Source organism: Bufo gargarizans, chromosome 2 (assembly GCF_014858855.1).
Source record: "Bufo gargarizans isolate SCDJY-AF-19 chromosome 2, ASM1485885v1, whole genome shotgun sequence".
In the NCBI taxonomy this organism is placed as follows: domain Eukaryota; kingdom Metazoa; phylum Chordata; class Amphibia; order Anura; family Bufonidae; genus Bufo; species Bufo gargarizans.
The window spans coordinates 599,311,053-599,336,576 of NC_058081.1; positions in this window are offsets into that span (position 1 = coordinate 599,311,053).

A 25,524-nucleotide genomic window follows, 5' to 3' on the forward strand; every position below is an offset into this window, starting at 1 on the left:
CTCTGCATGCTGCTGATGCTCCTTGCTCCAGTCTGATGCTGCGGCGCTGCTACTGCTCCTGGGCCCTTTCTGCCCTCAGGGCCCGAAGCAGTGGCTTCCACAATGGCTACATCCCTGGAGCTGCGGTTAGTGAATGAAATGACCGCAGCTCCCTGTGCTCCAGCGATGAGCACTTCTATCGGTATTGATGGAAGCGCTCATAGCAGCTCAGTATGGCAGGTGCTGACGCCGGCCCTGGGAGCGACACGCCCTAGCATCGAGGTGGGACCGGGCAATTTGGGGGGCATTTAAAAAATGTAAACCAGCGAAGCATGATGCACATTTTTTGCTAGTTTACCATGAGAAAACATAGTGAGTATCACAGTTCAGACTATAACCCATCTATAGATATTAATTTATATAAGGTGACAAAATCTAGTACTCTAATTCACAGGCTACCACCCTTAAAACTCAGCTTTTAATGTTATCTAAAACATACACAAAATACCCTCCAACATAGAACAAAATGATAAACAAACACAAAAAAATGGAGCAGTAGCGCTAGGTTGGTGCTTGATATTAGGGTTAGTACATGGCAGAGGTTAGGCCTAATATTAAGCTATGAGCTCTTTCCCTATAGCTGACCCTCTCGCTATTTATGCCCTGCCTATAAACGGAATAGCCGCCCCGATGGGGGCGATCCCATATCAGGAACCTCCTGGGTATCCTCGGATGGCCCTGATTAGGGATGTCCCTGATAGCTAGTGTATGCATTACCTCTGCCATGTACTAACCCTAATATCAAGCACCAACCTAGTGCTATTGCTCAATTTTTTTGTGTTTGTTTATTATTTTGTTCTATGTTGGAGGGTCTTTTGTGTATGTTTTAGATAACATTAAAAGCTAAGTTTTGAGGGTGGTAGCCTGTGAATCATGAGAAAACATAGCCATTCACCAGGAATAATGTCACTTTAGACTATAAGTTGATATTGCTGCCATAACGTACAAGAAATAATAGCATGAACATCATATGGTATACACAAAAAATATTGCATGCGCTATTACACGGTACACATCAATAATGTTGCTAAACCTTACAAACACCAATAACTCCGCTGTATATTGTTATCCTCAAACCATGTGCATAAATAATACTGCAATATGCTATACACATAAATTATTCTGCGCATACAATATATGCCTACAAATAAAGCCACTATATTCTGTACAGACACTGTACACAGTCGGAAAGGACAGCTATTAGTAATTTTTGGGCCCATTACTGTGCCACTAGCCACTGTTAGAAGACGTAGATGGCAGGGACACATTTGTGGGTGGAAGATTAGCGGGGTGTGAAAATATGAGACAACGGTGGTGGGGATCTGTTATTAAAGGGGTATAGCAGGAGCCGTCATGGACTCTTTTTTTAGGAAGAAGAAAAGAAGCAGGTGGCGTGGGGTCTGTTAGATCAGGGGGCAGAAGCTCCCAAGGGCTTTGTGATAGGGGATTGGGCAAATGATATCCAATAGTTGATAGGGGATAAGGTATTAAAGGAAGGACAGAAGCAAATTGTAGCAGTACAGGGTCCCATGGGCTATGTGAGTGGGGGGTGGGGACAAGGAATACAAAAGGTTGCAGGGGTTCTATTAGGAGAAGGGTGCACAGAAAGCGGTAGAGGTTCTTTGGCGGCTAGAAGGTGGCAGGGAGTGTCTGGAGACACAGAAGATGGCCATAGACCTTAAAGAGACATTTCTTGGTGGGCCGATGTCCAGGGAGCCACCCAAGTCCTCCTCACAGTCATCAGGTACACAATGATCTGATGCTCTCAGCATTAATTAATGTAGGAGCATCAGCTACTTTTGTACCTGGTGGTCACACTCCTGAATTCAACTCCATCACCACTTCAGGACAGTGTTAGTTAAATACTGTGAAAGGTGGCAGTATTTTGTTTCTGCCCTGCCTACTTCTGTTGTCCAGCCTTCTGTCAACTCGGACCCACCGACAACATGTTGCCACTTTAACTTTTTTTATTTCCAGGAACACTTTAAGTTTGCAGTCTGCCCCTGACGGCGACAGGTGGTTACTGGCAGTCTTTGGGGAAAGTAGTAGAGGGTCATAGAGGACAGGTTTTGTGGGGAAAGGGGAGAGACAATAGGTAACAACAGCAGGATAGAGGGCGGTGGCAGGCAGCTACAGTAGTTTTCCTACCTGAGATTCTCAGTCCTGTGCTAGGCCTGGATGACATTGGCACACCACTATGGCACACTGCAAGAAAAGCTCCACCTCATCACAGAGATGCCCCTCGTGTCACTGTCAGGAGAAGAGAGGGGAAGGGTGGAGTTGCTGTCAGGAGGTAATGAGGAGCCTGTCTGACAAGTTGGTTGGCTGACTAGTAATAAAACAGCCAACCAAATAGAGGGTCTGTTCTGGAGGTCAGGCGCTTCCTCCTGCACTAATGCTGATGCTAAACTAATACCTCCTTGTGTAGTGTAAACAGGATAGGCGCATCGCACAATTGGCCGGACAACAAAAACGGGCTCTGGAGCGGGCGGAGGGATTTAAATGTACTGGGCAGCATTTGATGATATTGGTAGAATGTGGCACTCATGCCCTATTAATCGGGTGCTTTAGTTGTGGGGTCCCAACCCCTTAGAAGACAGGGAATAAAATAAACTTAGGCACTCCTTGAGATTTGTTTAAAGTAGTGTGTTGATTTTTATTTGGTTTTCAAATGCAAGGCAACTTTATCGTGTACATGTGACGTTTCAGTCCTACTTGGACCTTTTTCAAACACTAAATGACAAAATACAAGAATTCATAGGAGTATCAGAGAATTACAGGAAATGAGAAAACAAGATTATACAACATCTGTCTGTGATATTATAGATATATACACTGACCAAAAATATAAACGCAACACTTTCGGTTTTGCTCCCATTTTGCACGAGCTGAACTCAAAGATCTGAAACACTTTCTACATACACAAAAGACCCATTACTCTCAAATATTGTTCACAAATCTGTCTAAATCTGTGTTAGTGAGCACTTCTCCTTTGCCGAGATAATCCATCCCACTCACAGGTGTGGCATATCAAGGTGCTGATTAGACAGCATGAATATTGCACAGGTGTGCCTTAGACTGCCCACAATAAAAGATCACTCTGAAATGTGCACAGATTTTCCTTACTGTGTGTGTGTGGGGGTCAGAAAACCAGTCAGTATCTGGTGTGGCCACTATTTGCCTCACGCAGTGCAACACATCTCCATCGCATAGAGTTGATCAGGTTGTTGATTGTGGCCTGTGAAATGTTGGTCCACTCCTCTTCAATAGCTGTGCGAAGTTGCAGAATATTAGCAGGAACTGGAACACGCTGTCGTATACGCCGATCCAGAGCATCCCAAACATGCTTAATGGGTGACATGTCCGGTGAGTATGCTGGTCATGCAAGAACTGGGATGTTTTCAGCTTCCAGGAATTGTGTACAGATCCTTGGGGCCGTGCATTATCATGCTGCAACATGAGGTGATGGTCGTGGATGAATGGCACAACAATGGGCCTCAGGATCTCGCCACAGTATCTCTCTGCATTCAAAATGCCATCAATAAAATGCACCTATGTTCGTTGTCCATAACATACGCCTGCCCATACCATAACCCCACTGCCGCTGACCCACACGACGCCACACACACTGTCTGCCATCTTGTAATGACCGGCAACACGCACAGGGAGGAAAACAGGGAAAGCCCTGCCCAAGGGAGAGGGAAAGGTGGTGACCCCTAACTCACCTTGCAGCTGGCACCTGCCTGCCCTGACGTCCCTAGACGGGTTCCTCACCCGTGCGGCGATCACGTGCCTAAACCCTGGCTTTCCCTGAAATGAGCCCTAGATAATGAACGGGCCGGTGGGATCGCTAGTCCTCACCACTGCACTAAGAGGGAAACACCAGGGAGAGGACAGACAAACACAGACAAACACAAACACCCAGGTGGACGGCAACAATTGTCCACAAAGGTCCAACAGGGATCCGGAGGGTAGCGTTCTAAGGCAACACTCAGAGAACGCAGCAACACAGCTCCAGTGGGTCAGAATAGATGTCCAGGCAGGAAGCTCTATATCTGGCAACCAGAGAAGTGTGAGAGGGGAATATAAGGAGGATTGGGAGTGCTGGACAAGGAACAGCTGAGAGAAGGAGCTACGGATCCCTGAGTGAGCCAAAAGGGTTTGTAAAGCAAACCCAGAAAGCTACAATAAGGAAACTTCCCTATCTGACATAGAGCGTGCAGCCAACCGCTGCGACCTCCTGACCCCGGGTACAACGGAGTCAGGCGTGGCTCTTGACACCCTCGTGACACATCTGCCCGGAACAGTGAAAACCGGGACTCATCCGTGAACAGAACGCCTCTTCAACTTGCCAGACGCCATCGAATGTGAGCATTTGCCCACTCAAGTCGGTTACGACGACGAACTGCAGTCAGGTCCAGACCCCGATGAGGACGACGAGCATGCAGATGAGCTTCCCTGGAACGGTTTCTGACAGTTTGTGCAGAAATTCTTTGGTTATGCAAACCGATTGTTGCTGCAGCTGTCCGGGTGGCTGGTCTCAGACGATCATGGAGATGAACATGCTGGAAGTGGAGGTCCTGGGCTGGTGTGGTTACACCTGGTCTGCAGTTGTGAGGCCGGTTGGATGTACTGCCAAATTCTCTGAAACGCCTTTGGAGACGGCTTATGGTAGAGAAATGAACATTCATTGCACGGGCAACAGCTCTGGTAGACATTCCTGCAGTCAGCATGCCAATTGCACATTCCCTCAAACATTGCAACATCTGTGGCATTATGCTGTGTGATCAAACTGCACATTTCAGAGTGGTCTTTTATTGTGGGAAGTCTAAGGTACACCTGTGCAATATTCATGCTGTCTAATCAGCACCTTCATATACGACACCTGTGAGGTGGGATGATTTATCTCGGCAAAGGAGAAGTGCTCACTAACACAGATTTAGACAGATTTATGAACAATATTTGAAAGTAATGGGTCTCTTGTGTATGTAGAAAATGTTTCATATCTTTGAGTTCACCTCATGCAAAATGGGAGCAAAACCGAAAGTGTTGCGTTTATATTTTTGGTCAGTGTACTCTACATAGTATGGCCTATCAGAAAGAGAAGAAAATGACCCCAGAAATCCCCCAATATATATAACAGGGACAATGCCCATGAAATAAACAAATAAAGGGGGACACCTAAAGAGAAATGACTCGGTACAAGCTCCGAGCATAACGGCAGAAAACAAGAGAAAAGAGCTTAGAGTACCATTGGTTAGAAAAATATATACGCTTTTATTAAATTCATGATAAAAATACATATAGTAAATGCCACAAATAAGGTAAGGGAGCAGGGAAAAAGAGAACGAGCGCCATCCTGGATGGACACACTGGTCACAACATATTATAGTCTATCAATAAGGTTACTGCAGATATGGGAAAAGACAATTGCTGATATATGGTACAGTGACCAACCCACAGATGCAGACCAGGTAAGTAAATGATGGTGGAATGTGAGTGAAGATCAAATAACGGTCAAACAGCCATGGCTATAGTGCATGATATATGGTACAATAATACTAAATGTAAACAGTGTACTAGTAAATCAGCGAGAATAGATCAGGCAAAATAGCTAAACATAGGCAGCACATAGCCATGGCTGGACTCCTAAGATCAAGCACTCACCAAGATGGGACCAGATGTGAACAGAAAGACCAGGATGGCGCTACCCCCAACGCGCGTTTCGGCGTGCCTGACGAAGGCACGCCGAAACGCGCGTTGGGGTAGCGCCATCCTGGTCTTTCTGTTCACATCTGGTCCCATCTTGGTGAGTGCTTGATCTTAGGAGTCCAGCCATGGCTATGTGCTGCCTATGTTTAGCTATTTTGCCTGATCTATTCTCGCTGATTTACTAGTACACTGTTTACATTTAGTATTATCTATGTCCTCTGTACCATATATCATGCACTATAGCCATGGCTGTTTGACCGTTATTTGATCTTCACTCACATTCCACCATCATTTACTTACCTGGTCTGCATCTGTGGGTTGGTCACTGTACCATATATCAGCAATTGTCTTTTCCCATATCTGCAGTAACCTTATTGATAGACTATAATATGTTGTGACCAGTGTGTCCATCCAGGATGGCGCTCGTTCTCTTTTTCCCTGCTCCCTTACCTTATTTGTGGCATTTACTATATGTATTTTTATCATGAATTTAATAAAAGCGTATATTTTTCTAACCAATGGTACTCTAAGCTCTTTTCTCTTGTTTTCTGCCATAGTATGGCCTAGTAGAGTCAAAAGAAGTCTTACAGAGCATATGATATTAAGTGGTATGCCGAGTACAAAAGAGCACTACTGAGATAGAGTATAAGCGGGAAATGCTGAAATCCTCCTGTAGGAGCTGCATTGTCCTAAATACATAACATTATAAATAGGTATAATTGAAAATAAAGCTTGTCAAAGACAGCAATAGCCAAAAATGGAGAAAGATGACAATGACAAAAACAAAAAATAGGGCAAAGTTTGTAAATATGACACAGATATTCGTTTCGGGCTGATCCTACAATAATACGTGATAAGGTATTAATCAGAACAAGAGGAAAACAGACATTAGATGGTTCACTGCAGATCGAGGTTAAGGCTGAGTTCACACGAGCGTGACAGATTTGGTCCGGATGCGTTCAGGGTGCGTTCAGTTAAACTCGCACCATTTTGCAAGCAAGTTCAGTCAGTTTTGGCTGCAATTGCGTTTAGTTGTTCAGTTTTTTCCGCGCGGATGCAATGCGTTTTGATGCATTTTTCACACGCGTGATAAAAAACTGAATGTTTACAAACAACATCTCCTAGCAACCATCAGTGTAAAACGCATTGCATCCGCACTTGCTTGCAGATGCAATGCGTTATTAACGCAGCCCCATTCACTTCTATGGAGCCAGGGCTGCGTTAAAAACGCAGAATATAGAACATGCTGCGATTTTAAAGCATTGCAGAAGTGATGCATGAAAAAAAATGCTCATGTGCACAGCCCCATTGAAATGAATGGGTCAGGATTCAGTGCAGGTGCAATGCGTTCACCTACTGCATTGCACCCGCGCGGAAATCTCGCCCGTGTGAACTCAGCCTAAGGATGACCAATTGCGACATATTATGAGATACATTCAATTTCAGAAATTTACATATTGAGATCTATTGGATCTTCAGTGAACCATCTAATGTCTGTTTTCCCCTTGTTCTGATTAATACCTTATCACGTATTATTGTAGGATCAGCCCGAAACAAATGTCTGTGTCATATTTGAAAACTTTGCCCTATTTTTAGTTTTTGTCATTATCCTCTTTCTCCATTTTTGGCTATTGCTGTCTTTGACAAGCTTTATTTTCATTTATACCTATCCATAATGTGATGTATATAAGACAATGCAGCCCCTACAGGAGAATTTCAGCATTTGCAGCTTATACTCTACCTCAGTAGTGCTCTTTTGAACTCGGTATACCACTTAATATCATATGCTCTGTAAAACTTCTTTTGACTCTACTAGGCCATTATAAATATATATAAATATATATATATATATATATATATATATATATATATATATAATATCACAGATGGATATTGTATAATCTTCTTGTTTTTTTCATTTCCTGTAATTCTCTGATACTCCTATGAATTCTTGTATTTTGTCATTTAGTGTTTGAAAAAGGTCCAAGTAGGACCGAAACATCACATATACACGATAAAGTTGCCTTGCATATGAAAACCAAATAAAAATCAACACAATACTTCAAACAAATCTCAAGGAATGCCTAAGGTTATTTTATTCCCTGCATTTGATGATCGTTAGGAAAAGAATTCTCACTGGTGAACCAGCTGTCATTCTGACTGAGCGGGGAAAGTTCAGAAGCTGAGCGACCTCGCACCTATGTAGCTTAATGGGAACATTGGATATGAGATAGATAGAAAATATAATAGATAGATACAATGTCTTAAAAAAAAGTATTCACACCCCTTGAAATTTTCCATATTTTTTCATGTAAGGCTACTTTCACACTTGCGGCAGTGTGATCCGGCGGGCAGTTCCGTCGTCGGAACTGGCCGCCGGATCCGCCGATCTCACAAATGCATTGCAAGGACGGATCCGTCTCTCCGCTTGTCATGCGGACCGACGGATCAGTCTTGTACATTTTTTGCATTTTTACCGATCTGCGCATGCGCATGCCGGAACGACGGATCCGGCATTCCGGTATTCTGAATGCCGGATCCGGCGCTAATACATTCCTATGGGAAGAAATGCCGGATCCGGCATTCAGGCGTGTCTTCAGTTTTTTTCGCCGGAGAAAAAACCGTAGCATGCTACGGTTTTCTCTTTTGCCTGATCAGTCAAAACGACTGAACTGAAGACATCCTGATGCAAACTGAACGGATTACTCTCCATTCAGAATGCATGGGGATATGCCTGATCAGTTCTTTTCCGGTATAGAGCCCCTGTGACGGAACTCTATGCCGGAAAAGAAAAACGCTAGTGTGAAAGTACCCTTACAGCCACAAACTTAAATGTATTTTATTGAGATTTTATGTCATAGACCAACACAAAGTAGCAGGTATGTGTGAAGTGAAAAGAAAATGATACAGGGTTTTCAAAATGTTTAATAAATAAAAATCTAGAAAGTGTTGTGTGCATTTGTATTCAGCCCCCCTGAGTCAATACTTTGTACCTCTTTGAACCTCTTGCCCAGTGTCACGGTGGGGAGTGGGGAAAACCCCCCACCGAACAATGTCACCAATTACTAGGCCATAGGCAGGGAAAAGGGAGCTGGTCACTTCCTAAAGCTTCCGTAAAATAGCCCTAGTCTCCTGGCTGTATAAGCCGCCTTCAATGGTAGGGGGGCTCATACCCACGAACCTAGAAGTCTAGGAATCCCTGCATCGCCCTCAACATCGTGACAGGGCAGAGACCTCCTGTTCATCCAACACCACGGATGACAGGCGTCTCCAGAGGCCTAGTAGCTGACAGGAAGAAAGACAGAATGCAGCAACTGCATGGCAGGTAAGTACACAGTGTAACAACAGAACACTAGTAACAACCAACACTTACCTGCCGCAGCAGAGATGGAAAGATGGCACCAAACATCTACCCGGACCTCCATGCGAACACCAGATGCACGGAAGCTTCAGGCAGCGCTGAAAAAAAAATTATGGTTCACCCCTCCGGGAAACTAGCCCCCTTCCGGAGGTAACACACAGAAAAGGGGAAAACGTCAAACGTCCATGCAGGCCAGTACACACCTACATGAAACAAACACCTAGACGTATAACAAACCTCCAACTGAAACCCACACCCTAAACAACACACAAGGAGGGGAAGGAAGACAAGGAGGAAACACACATTATGATATCGCAGATGACATTGCAAAGAACATCGATGTCAAACTTGGATGGCCCTCAGATCACATCCATGCACAGAGCAAGCATCTCACTGGCAAGGCAGACAAACCAAATTGATCTCAGTCTCCAAGCCAAAGTATATAAAGAGACCTGAGGCCACACTCAACTCACCACTTAGCTCAAAACCAGCCAGTGAATTAACCCCACGCACACCACACAGCAGGGAGACACAACTTAAAGGGGAAGTGCATGTGCAAACCACAGACTACGCGTTGCCACAAGCAACGAGTCTGCACGGCAACAGCGTCACTGTCAAACACCAATATGACCGTGACACCCAGTCTCAAGTCTTTTTCAGGCTCTATCAGATTTTCCTCCAGGATTGCCCTGTATTTAGCGTCATCCATCTTCTCATTAACTCTGATCAGCTTCCCTGTCCCTGCTGAAAAACAGCATCCCCACAGCATGATGCTGCCACCACCTTATTAGATGGTGTGTTCAGGGTGATGTGCAGTGTGAGTTTTCTGCCACACATAGCATTTTGCATTTAGGCCAAAAAGTTAAACTTCTGTCTCATCTGACCAGAGCACCTTCTTCTACATGATTGCTGTGTCCTCCACATGGCTTGTGGCAAACTGCAAACTTGCTTTCACTAATCTCTTTCTTTTTGCCACTCTTCCATAAAGGCAGAATTTGTGGAGTACACAACTAATAGTTGTCCTGTGGCCAGATTCTCCCACCTGAAGTGTGGATCTATGCAGCTCTTCCAAATGGGCCTCTTGGCTGCTTCTCTAATTGGGATATTTTTTTGTAACCTAACCCTGCTTTACACTTCTCCACAACTTTATCCCTGACCTGTTTGTTGTGTTCCTTGGTTTTCATGATGCTGTTTTATCACCAATGTTCTCTAACTATCCTCTGAGGCCATCCCAGAACAGCTGTAATTATACTGAGAATATATCACACACATGTTCTCTATTTACTTATTAGGTGACTTCTGAAGGCAATTGGTCACACTGGATTTTTTTGGGGGGTATCGGAGTACAGGGTGCTGAATACAAATGCACAACACATTTTTCAGATTTTTATTTATCAAAAATTTTGGAAAAACTTATCATTTTCTTTACACTTCACACATACTTGCTACTCTATGTTGGTCTACCACATAAAATCCCAATAAAATACATTTAAGTTTGTGGGTATAACGTGAAAAAATATGGAAACTTTCAAGGGATATGAATACTTTTTCAAGACTGTAGATATGAAATATATAGATGATAATTAGATAGATAGAGAGATACATATGAGATGCATGTAATTGAAGTAGATATCTGAAAATATGTCATATTCTAGGTTCTTCAAAGTAGCCACCTTTTGCTTTGATTACTGCTTTGCACACTCTTGGCATTCTCTTGATGAGCTTCAAGAGGTAGTCACCTGAAATGGTTTTCACTTCACAGGTGTGCCCTGTCAGGTTTAATAAGTGGGATTTCTTGCCTTATAAATGGGGTTGGGACCATCAGTTGTGTTGTAGAGAAGTCAGGTGGATACACAGCTGATAGTCCTACTGAATAGACTGTTAGAATTTGTATTATGGCAAGAAAAAAGCAGCTAAGTAAAGAAAAACTAGTGGCCATCATTACTTTAAGAAATGAAGGTCAGTCAGTCAGCCGAAAAATTGGAAAAACTTTGAAAGTAAGGGCTATTTGACCATGAAGAAGAGTGATGGGGTGCTGCGCCAGATGACCTGGCCTCCACAGTCACCGGACCTGAACCCAATCGAGATGGTTTGGGGTGAGCTGGACCGCAGAGTGAAGGCAAAAGGGCCAACAAGTGCTAAGCATCTCTGGGAACTCCTTCAAGACTGTTGGAAGACCATTTCAGGTGACTACCTCTTGAAGCTCATCAACAGAATGCCAAGAGTGTGCAAAGCAGTAATCAAAGCAAAAGGTGGCTACTTTGAAGAACCTAGAATATGACATATTTTCAGTTGTTTCACACTTTTTTGTTATGTATATAATTCCACATGTGTTAATTCATAGTTTTGATGCCTTCATAGTCATGAAAATAAAGAAAACTCTTTGAATGAGAAGGTGTGTCCAAACTTTTGGTCTGTACTGTATATGTAATACATAAACTGTATTAAGTGATTGACAAATATGGGATAGATACATTGATGATAAATATGAAACTGAAATAAGATAGACAGATATGAAATGGATGGATGTGAAATTATATACAGACGTGGACAAAATTGTTGGTACCCTTTGGTCAATGAAAGAAAAAGTCACAATGGTCACAGAAATAACTTTAATCTGACAAAAGTAATAATAAATTAAAATTCTATAAATGTTAACCAATGAAAGTCAGACATTGTTTTTCAACCATGCTTCAACAGAATTATGTAAAAAAATAAACTCATGAAACAGGCATGGACAAAAATGATGGTACCCCTAACTTAATATTTTGTTGCGCAACCTTTTGAGGCAATCACTGCAATCAAACGCTTCCTGTAACTGTCAATGAGACATCTGCACCTCTCAGCAGGTATTTTGGCCCACTCCTCATGAGCAAACTGCTCCAGTTGTGTCCGGTTTGAAGGGTGCCTTTTCCAGACTGCATGTTTCAGCTCCTTCCAAAGATGCTCAATAGGATTGAGGTCAGGGCTCATAGAAGGCCACTTTAGAATAGTCCAATTTTTTCCTCTTAGCCATTCTTGGGTGTTTTTAGCGGTGTGTTTTGGGTCATTGTCCTGTTGCAAGACCCATGACCTGCGACTGAGACCAAGCTTTCTGACACTGGCTAGTACATTTCTCTCTAGAATTCCTTGATAGTCTTGAGATTTCATTGTACCCTGCACAGATTCAAGACACCCTGTGCCAGACGCAGCAAAGCAGCCCCAGAACATAACAGAGCCTCCTCCATGTTTCACAGTAGGGACAGTGTTCTTTTCTTGATATGCTTCATTTTTTCGTCTGTGAACATACAGCTGATGTGCCTTGGCAAAAACTTCGATTTTTGTCTCATCTGTCCACAGGACATTCTCCCAGAAGCTTTGTGGCTTGTCAACATGTAGTTTGGCATATTCCAGTCTTGCTTTTTTATGATTCGTTTTCAACAATGGTGTCCTCCTTGGTCGTCTCCCATGTAGTCCACTTTGGCTCAAACAACGACGGATGGTGCGATCTGACACTGATGTTCCTTGAGCATGAAGTTCACCTTGAATCTCTTTAGAAGTCTTTCTAGGCTCTTTTGTTACCATTCGGATTATCCGTCTCTTAGATTTGTCATCAATTTTCCTCCTGCGGCCACGTCCAGGGAGGTTGGCTACAGTCCCATGGATCTTAAACTTATGAATAATATGTGCAACTGTACTCACAGGAACATCTAGTTGCTTGGAGATGGTCTTATAGCCTTTACCTTTAACATGCTTGTCTATAATTTTCTTTCTGATCTCTTGAGACAGCTCTTTCCTTTGCTTCCTCTGGTCCATGTCGAGTGTGGTACACACCATATCACCAAACAACACAGTGATTACCTGGAGCCATATATATAGGCCCAATGGCTGATTACAAGGTTGTAGACACCTGTGATGCTAATTAGTGGACACACCTTGAATTAACATGTCCCTTTGGTCACATTATGTTCTGTGTTTTCTAGGGGTACCATCATTTTTGTCCATGCCTGTTTCATGAGTTTATTTTTTTACATAATTCTGTTGAAGCATGGTTGAAAAACAATGTCTGACTTTCATTGGTTAACATTTATAGAATTTTAATTTATTATTACTTTTGTCAGATTAAAGTTATTTCTGTGACCATTGTGACTTTTTCTTTCATTGACCAAAGGGTACCAACAATTTTGTCCACGTCTGTATATGAGATAGGGAGCTAGATAGGTACATGTATATAGATAGATACAGGTAAATAGATAAATAGAAGATAGATTGATAGGCCAATATGAAATATATATTGGTTGATAGATAAATATGAAATTGATGGATATTGAAGAGATAGATAATAAATAAATACATGCAGAATATAGATAGATAGATAGATAGATACATGCAGATAGATAAATGGATAAAAAGAAAGCATCACAGCAAAACTTAGAAGGTAGATCTAAAACTGATATATTAAATGATCGATTGATTAAGAAAATGGATAGGATACATATGAAATAGATGGCTATGGAATAGAGATGAGATATATCCCCTTTATTTAAAGGAAAGTATTCACATTTAGTGTAGGCTGAACACACTGAGCACCGCTGAATGTGGAAGAGAATAAAGTTTTATATCACTGGCCCAGCACAGTACAATAAGAAGCTGGCATAGATGAATACACTGGTCTAAGGAGAATATTGTTGAATGCTTATCAGGTTTATATAGAAAATGGTACATGCAATGGACCTTGCAGATTGTTGTGATTTATAAATGGAAGCCACATCACAAATATGGACCTAGTCTAATACACACTGATGAGCAAAAGGGTAACAATATTTTAAACTTTTGACTTTCAGGCTCCATATCTCACCATCCACTACAGCTTTGAACGTGAGATTACCATAATTTAATAGACAATCAATCTTGGCTATCTCATACATAAATTGGACTTGCAGCTATTTAGCATATGATTAGTTATGCAGATTCTTGTCATGTAGCTGCATTGTTACTGTTTTGCTCCTGGTGGTGGAACAATTTTTCTTCTTGTATACTACAAATTACAACCTGTTCTCACATTCCTATCAGTTCTGGTGCGACAAACACGGCAGTGGAGGTGGCTCGTACACTTCGTAATAGTGAGATCTCAGATGTCCATGCAAGCATTGTGCGACGCGCATTACACAAGTCTGAAATGGTTACCCGAAAAAAACTTTAAAAAGTCTCAACTTCAATATCGTCATAAGAAGCATCGGCTCATGTTTGCAATAAAATACGAACAGTGGACAGTAGAAAATTGGAAGTGGGTGATTTTGAGTCAATAGACTGGGCTCTGATGGGTGCAAATGGGTCTGCAAGGGAAAGGGGGGCTAACAGATTAAGAAATTGAACTGTCAAGTTCCTGGGAGGAAGCCTCATGATATGGGGTTGTTTCACAGCCAAAGACATTGGATACTTGACCAGGATCAATGGTGGTCTCAATACTGAGCTATATGTGAGTATCCTACAAGATGTGTTACTTCGTACACTCAAGTACTATGGGTATGAAAAGGACGATATAGTGGTCCAGCAGGACAACGACCCGAAGCATACGTCGAGATTGGCGAATAATTGGTTCAGTGACAATGAAGTAGAGGTGCTGGATTGCCTCCCACAGTCCCCAGACTTCAACCCAATCGAACACTTATAAGTTAAAGAAAAAGCTGTTTTTGTACCCAAGTTGGTCGACCAGCATGCGCCAACATTGGGAGCGTGTAGAAGAGACCTGGGAACAGATTTCAGTCGAGACATGCTTGAATCTGACCTAGAACATGCCCAGAAGGATTCAGGCAGTGTTGAAAGCCAAAGGAGGATTTACAAAATAATAAAAAATTCAATTTAGAATTTTAGGAGCAAAACAGTAACAATGCAAGAATCTTAGCTAATCATATGCTAAATAGTTGCAAGTCCAATTTATGTATGAGATAGCCAAGATGATTGTCTATAAAATGATGGTAGTCTCACGTTTGAAGCTGTAGTGGATGGTGAGATATGGAGCCTGAAAGTCAAAAGTTCAAAACATCGTTACCCTTTTGCTAGTCAGTGTACTTGCCATACAGCATGGCTCAGTCATGCTTTTGTCCTACATTTCAGTGGGTGGTGAGAACCTACATAAGGATGTCCAGTAGTTTTCACATAACTTGCAAAGAAGGGAAAAATGTACTGAAGTCATGAAAATAGGATGGGTGTGCCAGGACTTACTTTTGTAGGTGGTTTGGAGTGTGTTGGTGTCAATCAGAACCTGAAAAGGGCATAATCTTTATACTTGATCTGGGTCCTCCTGTCTTCTGTGTACATCATTGCCTGGTTAGCTCTTGATTGTGAGGTAAATACTTTTTAATGTGCCAAAGAATTCCACCAATTCCAATTTTATTGTTGTAGGTCACATTTATAATTTTAACATATATGTTTTCTTCTTGGATTCAGTCATCATTTTTGCTGATATCAAGACCTTTGGATAAGTTACTTGACACCACAGAAAAGTAGGATGCCCGTGCCATCTATTGACTTGGCTTTTTATTCTCTGTTGCTGGCTTCTGCAATACTGGGCAACGCTTTGGTCCTTCTGACAGTAATCTGCAATGCTTTGGAGAACAAGATATTGCCCGCTTCTGACCTGATATTGTGTAACCTTACAGTTGTTTCACTCCTGCTCTCCATTCTCAGGAATGTTTTGGTTGTCACTTTCCATAATGGTATGGACATATTATTCACCCCAATATTGTGCAAAGTGTTCATGTTCATTTGGTCATTTCTGAGGTCCATGAGCGTTTGGGGAACATTTTTAATAAGTGTTTTCCATTATATCAGCATCAAGAACTATTATATAAAAATGAGAAGAAATGCCTTCTGGACCACGGTGAAAGTTTTGGCCATAACGTGGACATTTAATGGTTTGTATTTCATACCTGCATTTTTGTATACCAACAGAATGAAAGCTAATGTTACCTTTTCAGTGCAGTTGATAAGCACCAGCGTCCGACCTGTGCTTGGCTGTGTATGGGACTTCCCCACACCTGATGCAGACCTTTTCTTTGTCACTTTATCATTGGTTATACATGAAGCTATACCAGTCATTCTTATGGTGACCACTAACATAAGCAGCTTATACACCTTACAGCAGCACTCTAAAACCATAGCAGCACAGAAAACCATTAACCGCCTAGCATCGGAGCGCAAAGCAGCCTTAGTAATTCTGTCTCTGGTCATTCTCTTCGTTCTTTCCTGGGGTTCCAATATTTTGGCAATTAACTTCTTCAACTTTACCAAAGGCTCATCCTACTCATCATCTCTGTTGACCATAGCCAACTTTGCAGGCTACATCTTCATGAGCTTCAGTCCGTTAGTGTTACTTCTTGGGCATAGCAAGTTGAGAAGGAAATTGATGCATCTACTTTGCAAACAGTGTAAACATCAGGTCAAGCCAGCAGGGTTATCAAAGAGTAGTGTCGATGTTGTTATTGTTAAGTAACATAGTAACATAGTTTGTAAGGCTGAAAAAAAAGACATCAGTCCATCCAGTTCAGCCTGTTATCATGCAAGTTGATCCAGAGGAAGAAGAAAAAAATTCACCATCACCACCTCCTCAGGCAGAGAGTTCCATAGTCTCACTGCTCTTACCATAAAGAATCCTCTTCTATGTTTGTGTAGAAACCTTCTTTCCTCCAGACGCAGAGGATGTCCCCTCGTCACAGTCCTGGGGATAAATAGATGATGGGAGAGATCTCTGTACTGACCTCGATATATTTATACATAGTTATTAGATCTCCCCTTAGCGAAAAACCCTAATTTTGATAATCTTTCTGGGTACTGTAGTCCCCCATTCCAGTTATTTCTTTAGTTGCCCTCCTCTGAACCCTCTGCAGCTCTGCTATGTCTGTCTTGTTCACAGGAGCCCAGAACTGTTCTAAAAACTATGTTAAGCTATGCATCTCCATACACCCAAACTTGAAGCTTCTGGGTCTCAATGCATATTCTGTAACAGGACCTTCAGATATCTCACATAATTTACAGTTCTGGCCCAAAGATGGACACTTTGGGCCACCTTAGGCACTAGGCCAGGATATATCTGCAACAGCCGACAAAGTGTTTCTAGATTCTGTAAAACGCTTCTAGGGTCAAAGTGCTCACTGCACCTATCAATCAATTCCTTGAAGGGTGTAGTTTCCAAACTTTTTGGGGTTTCCTTTCTAGGGGTACCTCAGGGTCTCTTCAAATGTGAAATGGCACCAAAAAACCAGTCCAGTAAAATCTGCCCTCCAAAAACAATATCGTGCTCCTTTCCTGCCGTGTTCCCACAAAGAGATTTTTACGACCACACATTGGGTGTTTATTTAAACCGCAGAATCAAGGTAATAAATATTAAGGTTTGCTTTGCAGTTAACCCTTGCTGTGTTACAGGGAAAATTACAGGGATTAAAATGGAAAATGTGCACAAAAGAATGATTTTTTTAAAATGTCACCTCCATTTTGCTTTAATTCCTGTCAAACACCTAAACAGTTATCAAAGTTTCAAAAATAATTTGAGGGGTGTAGTTTCTAAAATTAGGTAATTTATGGGTGGTTTCTTCTACAAAAGCCCTTTAAAGTGACTGCACAACTGAATTGGTCCTTAAAAAGGACGGTTTTGAAAATTGTTTTGAAAATGTTAAAAATTGCTTCCAAATGTCTAAGCCTTCTAATGAAGAATGAAAAAATAAAATGACATTTACAAAATGATGCCCGTCTAAAAAGCAGAGAAACTAACATTTAGAATTTTTTTTTATACATAAAGGTAAAACATATCGACTCAAATTCACCACTAAAATGAAGTACGAAGTGTCACGAGAAAACTCTCAAAATGGCTCGGATAAGTAAAAGCGTTCCGAAGTTATTACCATATCATAAAGTTGTTAATTTGTTTAAAAGGATTGTCTAACATTATACAAAAGGGCCTGTTGTACGATGAGCATGTTGGTCCATTAGGGTCCTGTCATGATTTTCATCACAGTGCTATACTGTGCTCACAATAATTATATGAACATAGTCTAAAAGGGGTTGTATTCAAAATGCTTCCAAATGCCACTTAGGCTGAGGTCACACTTCAGTTATTTGGTCAGTTATTTCCATCAGTAATTGTGAGCCAACACTGGGTGCGAGTCAAAAACACAGCATGAGACCAATGAGGCCAGTGATCACATAGACCAATGGTCACTTAGGGCTAGGGCCGTGTCACTACTACATCAATGTAAAGACCAAAGGTGAGGCCCGATCAGTGGCACTGAAAACAGCAGGCTTTAGGGAGCTTTTTAGAAAAGTTGGACAACCCCTTTTAGGTGTCTTTACACAGATAGACATCAGCAAACCCACCAATTTTGGTGTAATTTTAATGTGTATTGTGTTTTCCCTGATGGCAACATTTCAGGGAAAAGAAAGATTGAGTGTCTTGTATTTGAACAATCCCAATTCAACAATGATAAGCCATGCCATGCCAAGCTTACCATCCTATTGTAAGGGTGGGAGGAATAGTTGTTGGACAAATGAGCATTCATCAAACATCTGTCTAAGGTCTATGCCCAACTTTACTTTGATACCAATCAATTAGCCCCTTAGATGTCACAGTCAGTAGCAACCGTGGTCGCTATAGACAAAGTACTTAATGTATTAAACAAGGTTTCCTCCACTTGCACAGGCAGAAATAGTAAGTCGTTTTGCACTTTGGGTATACAAATTTTATTTCATATTATGGGAATTCCTTCATTTAATACAGAATAAAAGACATCACACATGAGAAATATCATTGTTTGTAGAGTGCGTATTTTTCATTATCAAATCATATCAGATCAAGTCAAAAATTTCTCTCTATTCTGTAGGATTTTTATCTCTGGCGCTGGCGTCTGCAATGTAAGTCCCAAAATAATCACTGCTATTCATTTCCTTTTTATAGATCAGTAGGTAGCATTTGGGGAAAAACACAGCTGACAAAACCCCCAGACAGCTGCTAAGAATAAAACTCATCTGAATGAGAGACTTGGAGGTAATGTCTGTGCTGACATAAGTTGGTATGAAAATGATCCAGGCCAGAATGAGAGTGAGCATAGCCACTGTGATATCTCTTCCCATGTAATATTGGTGAGCTGGTTTTTCTGCCATGAAAGAACATATGAAGGAAAACAAAACCAGGAGACCATTGTAGGCAAACATCAAGCCAAACTGTAATAACGGCTCATATTTACAGCTCACATAAATAGACAGGGAGCTGACGTCAAGGGAAGCCACCTTAACCGATAAAGGATTTGAAGACTTCACATACATAAAGCAGAAGAAAACCTGACCCAAGAAGGTGCAAATTAAAATGATCCAACTCCCTGGGTTTATCAACCAGTAGAGGCATGACTTGCAGGACAGGGAGCAGAATAAGAGCTGTATGGATTTTATTAGTATTGGCGTTAGTAAGGTAGTGAAACTCAAGGAGAGTAGAGGTTGCTGTAAAAGACACATCCTATCTGTAGGTTCTCCAATATAAAAAAATATTGACACACACATACCCAAAAGACCCAACAAAGTAATATAACAATGTAGGCCACCAGAAGCAATGAACATAGGTGTATGTCGGTGCTTGAACATGATCACAGTGACTGTCAAAATAAGCCACACAATGAGTCCCGTAAACCCGATTAGAGCGATTACAAAATAGTTCCCCCACAGCAAATAGAGGTAAGTTGGACGTTGGCAGCTTTTGCTCCCTGATTTGGACCACTGTCCAGAAGGGCATGATGTACATTCTGAAAGAAGTAAAGATAAGTCAATTAACTATGGTGAGGGTGGTACAGAAATTGAACAACAATTTTTGACATATCATCTCAAAGACACAGTTATTTGGTCAACTATTGGCCAACTATGGTTGGATATTTAATTTTAGTGCAGATCTAACCTCTGCCTAATCTCATTAATTTGACTTACCATAAGCAGTGGTGAAGACTCCTCTGCAATCATTTTATCTATGGAAATCAATACTGACATATTTCAAGACAAGATCCTAAAACTGGATAAAGACATTAGAATAATTCTGCTTGTGTACTGTCACTGACTGACCAGAAGACCTAGAAGCCAACACCTAAAAGATCATAGTGAATTGTTATGTCATTTCTAGTTGAACGGTAGAGCCCCACAAAAAGCAAATTTAACTAAAAAGTATTGGAAAAACACATCACCTGAAAGATATACATTGGTGTTTGAAAGTGTGTGAACCGCTCAGTTTTCTATATTTCTGCATAAATTTGATCTAAAACCACATTAGATTTTCACAAAAGTCCTCAAAGTAAATAAAGATAAACAAATGAGTCAAAAATATTAGACGGTCATTTATTTGATGATCCACTTTAACATGTATGTGAGTGTCAAACGTATTTGAATCTTTAAGCCTCATTTACATGACAGTGAAAAATGGCCATGAGACGGACGTTTTTAGAACAATTAGAGTCTAAAAATGGGCTATTCACATGACCATTTATAACAGCCAGCAAATAGCAGTCATCCAAAAATAGGACATATCCTATTTTTGGCCATTTCCATGGCCAGGTGGACCCCGCTGAAATCAGTTGGAGTATCGAACGGCTGTTAAACCGGGTGCAGTGTGAAAAAGGACTTTTTGGGGTAAAAAAAAAAACTCATATACTTACACCCTCTGGAATACTCACTCCTCAGGACATGCAATCCAAGTAAAAATATGTCACGTGAATGCGCTGGGAGCACAGGTCCTGCTGGATGCAGTGAGGAGCGAGTGTTCCAGGCTGTTCAACTGGATGAGATATTATATTTGTCTGCACAATTTATAATACTAGGGCCACAAGGGGGAGGGGTGCAATTTATTATACCAGGGCCACAAAACTGGTATTTTATATTACTGGGGGCACTGCCGTGGTTGGGATTTAAAAAATAAAATTCCTATGAAATTAATTTATGTTAATGGTTGTTTTTTTTAATGGCCATTAAAATTGATACAAAATGGCTGTTAAAAATGGATGAACAGAAAATGGATGAGCACGCTGATGCAAAATGGCCATGAAAAACTGACAGTTTATGCTTTCCTAACAGCCATTTTTTCACTATTATGTGAATGTACCCTTATGATTAGCAGATAATTTGGAGGTTAAATTATAGTCAGGTGATTTCAGTCACTGGGATGACGATCAGGTGTGATTGGGCGACCTGTTTTATTTAAGGAACAGAAATATATCAACACATGTTTGTGGAAGTGTGGCATGGCAGGATTAAGAAGATTTCTTAGAACCAAAGAAAAAGAGAGTTATTGATGCTCATCAGTAGAGATGAGTCAAGTTTTAAAAAATACGATTCAGACACTTTTTAAAAATTGCTTAGTACCAAATTAATTTGTCATGAACCGCGTTAAATCAGCTATATCCCAGACTGCAGGGAGAGTGTATTTCGGTGAACATCACTGTGAATTGCAGAAACATGCATAGCTAGTCCTTTCTGGTGGTGAACCAGTTACTGTGCATCAGTAGGACTGGCAGGTGACAGGCATCACTCTGAGGCTCACTTATTTGGTCAGTTACGGGTCAAAAACACAGAACAGGTGCAGATCTTTTCATGATACCTTATCTGAGAGTAGGATCAACAGTAACTGATGTAATTATAGTGACTGACTAAATAACTGAAGTGTTAACTTACAGGTCAATGTTAGCTTCAGGTATAATATATTTAAATATGCATTGACCCAAGAGTCAACTATAGAGTAAAAGAGCTGTCTCATTTTAGATAGATAACCTAATTTGTTAGCCACCGATAGTATTGGCCCAATGACAGAGTGGAGAGAGTGTCAGGAGTAAGTTTGTATTGACGTCACTGTTTATTTTTCCCTTCTTCTGATCCGTCAGAAGAACAACCCAAAATAAATTAATCCTGTCTTTTGAGCATCCTCCTTCACACGGTCAGTAATTGATCAGTATTGGTAAGGCAAAAACAGGAGTGGGTCCAAAACAGAGATGACATGTGATGGAAGTCTTTTGTTTTTGTTTTGGACCCACAACTGCTTTTGGCTTCAAAATCATAATCAAATCCTGATGGAAAATGCTGACCATGTGATAGAGGCCTCATGCTCAATTTGCCAGAGTTTTGGCCATTTGTCTCTAAAATTGGTTTCATTCAGATAGAAGAGAAGACATGTATGCAGGACTTTAATGGCCTCCATCACACTCAGTATTTGGGCAGTTTTTTGCATCAGTATTGGATCAGTATTGGTAAAGCAAAAACAGGAGTGGGTCCAAAACAGAGATGACACGTGATGGAAATATTTGCATGTCGTCTGTGTTCTGGACCCACTCCTGCTTTTGGCTTCCAAATCATGATCAAATCCCGATGCAAAATACTGACTGACTGATAAAGACCTTATGGATGCTCCAAAGATAGGATCCGTTGTGCTTTTCATTTTTTGGTTCTTCTGATAGATCAGAAGGAGGGTTAAATATATTGGATGTCAACAAGGCAAAAAAGGAACAGTTGTGGCCCAGTCACAGAGTGGGGAGGGTGGCAACAGCGAAAGAAGTCAACATAGTGGTCCAGTCATAGAGTGGTGAGAGTGGCAACAGCATGAAGAGTCAACATAGTGGCCCAGTCATAGAGTGGTGAGAGTGGCCACAGCATGAAGAGTCAACATAGTGCCCAGTCACAGAGTGGTGAGGGTGGCAACAGAGTGAGAAGTCAACATAGAGGCCCAGTCACAGAGTGGTAAGGGTGGCAACTGCATAAGTAGTCAACACAGTGGCCCAGTCACAGAGTGATCAGGGGGTAACCGCATGAGGAGTCAACATAGTGGTCAGTCACGGAGTGGTGAGGGTGGCAAATGCATGAGGAGTCAATATATTGGCCCAGTCACAGAGTGTTAAGGTTGGCAACAGGGAAAGTAGTCCGGTCACAGAGTGGGGAGGTGGGCGGCATCAGCAGTTGCAGTAACAGCACAAGTATGAGAAGATGGCAGTAGAGGCAGCAGTTGTGTGGCATCAGGAGGGTGGCAGCATCAGAATAGTGCCTGAAGCATGTGGCCAGAAGTAACATGTCATTTTTCACAATGTTCTGGTGTGGCAGCCGACTGCAGTCAGAACATTACTGCCAGAATGATCTAGTCTGATGCATCAGGCACTGGTGTGTGAAAATCCTGATTGATCCACACCTGATTCATCTTTATAAAGGTTAATCTCTCAACATTTTGTGTTGAAAGGCAGTGAAAAAAAGGCCCCCATTTTGGCCTGGTAGAGAGGGTCTAATATCATGTAGAGCCAGTAGTCATCCCTCTGCCTAATGGTGATAATGCTGCTGTCACTACGCAAGCAACTCAGCATGCAACTGGCCATTTGCTCAAGGGAAATCGGAGAGACTCCCTGCCTCCACCTCCACTGTATGCTGCCACGGTCTGTCGAGGTCACCTGCATGGTCTTCCTCATCGCCCTTCAGCTCCTCCTGCTCCTCCTGTTCCTCTTCTGTCACTTGTGGCAAAAGAGGGAGAGGCGCTCATAGGGTAGTAATTTCTTAGTGAATTGCTTTAGAAAGAGGTAATGATTATGCTCACCTTTTCGTGTTGTGCAAGCATAGGCACAACACTAGTATAGGCGTATGTTTAAATCGTGGTCGGTGCTGCCGGTATCGTTCGCTCCTCACTTGTAGAGTTGTCAGACCTCCTGGAGAAGTGATGCGAGACAATAGCGGCGTGTGGAGTATTGGTGGTCCACTGTTTTTTATACCTCCTGGCGCAATAACACAACCTCAAGTAGTTGGAGACAATTCTTCTTATTTACATATACGTGACAATGCGTTTTGGAGTAGACAAACACTCCTTTTTCAAGTCTGAGGCTGTATGTTCTTGTGCATATAGCGAGTTTATCTCAGAGAATTTGAGATTTATCAGCATATGCTCCAGGACGTGAAGGAGTGGAATGACATCTTTTATCCTGTAGTTCTGGCGACTGACAAATAAAGTGGTCTTCTCAAAGTGCCTGAGCAAATGGCAGGTGTCACACAAGAGCAGCCACTGGCTAAAGTCGAAGTTACACAGGGAAGAACCCCTGTCCGCCGATCAAGAAATCGTTCATGGCCTTCCTCTGCTCAAATAGTCAGTCCAACATGTGGAGGGTGTTGTTCCAATGTGTGGAAGCGTTGCATATGAGGCGATATTGTGGAAAACTATTCTGCCTTTGCAGCTCAAGGAGGAGGGCATGTTTTGCATGGTAAGAATGGCTGAAGTGCATGCACAGTTTCCTGGCCATTTTCAAGACGTCTTGCAGTTGGGTGGAAGACTTCAGGAAACGAGTTACAACCAGATTAACTACATACGCCATGCAGGGAGCATGGCTCAGCCCTCCTTGACGCAGTGCCGACAGAATGTTCTTTCTGTTATCAGTGACTATGGGTCCGATCTTCAATTGGCGAGGAGAACAGCCAGGATTTGATTTCTTGTTTGATGGTGTGGAGCAGTTCATACCCAGGGTGACTCAGTTCGCCCAGGCTGGCCAGGTGCAGAACAGCACGACACAGCAGGTCTCTGCATAGGTGGTATGCTGGAGGACCACTCCGAACTGTGCCTACAGTGAAGGATCCAGACAAGATGGAGGATGAGGAAGCAGAGCAGGACATTGGTGGCAGAATCACAGCATGAGAATGAGGAGGCGGCATTGCCATTACCTGGTCAAGTTGCTGGTGTGCCTGGGTAGGAACCACATTTACCCAGTGGGCCGTAAAGGACATAAATTGTATGTATGCATGAAGGTGGCGGCTTGGGACTCTCCACTTTGGCTCGGCACAAGCCATCAGTTCTCTGAAATGTGCAGAGTCAACCATATACAGGGAGTGCAGAATTATTAGGCAAGTTGTATTTTTGAGGATTAATTTTATTATTGAACAACAACCATGTTCTCAATGAACCCAAAAAACTCATTAATATCAAAGCTGAATATTTTTGGAAGTAGTTTTTATTTTGGTTTTAGTTTTAGCTATTTTAGGGGGATATCTGTGTGTGCAGGTGACTATTACTGTGCATAATTATTAGGCAACTTAACAAAAAACAAATATATACCCATTTCAATTATTTATTTTTACCAGTGAAACCAATATAACATCTCAACATTCACAAATATACATTTCTGACATTCAAAAACAAAACAAAAACAAATCAGTGACCAATATAGCCACCTTTCTTTGCAAGGACACTCAAAAGCCTGCCATCCATGGATTCTGTCAGTGTTTTGATCTGTTCACCATCAACATTGCGTGCAGCAGCAACCACAGCCTCCCAGACACTGTTCAGAGAGGTGTACTGTTTTCCCTCCTTGTAAATCTCACATTTGATGATGGACCACAGGTTCTCAATGGGGTTCAGATCAGGTGAACAAGGAGGCCATGTCATTAGATTTTCTTCT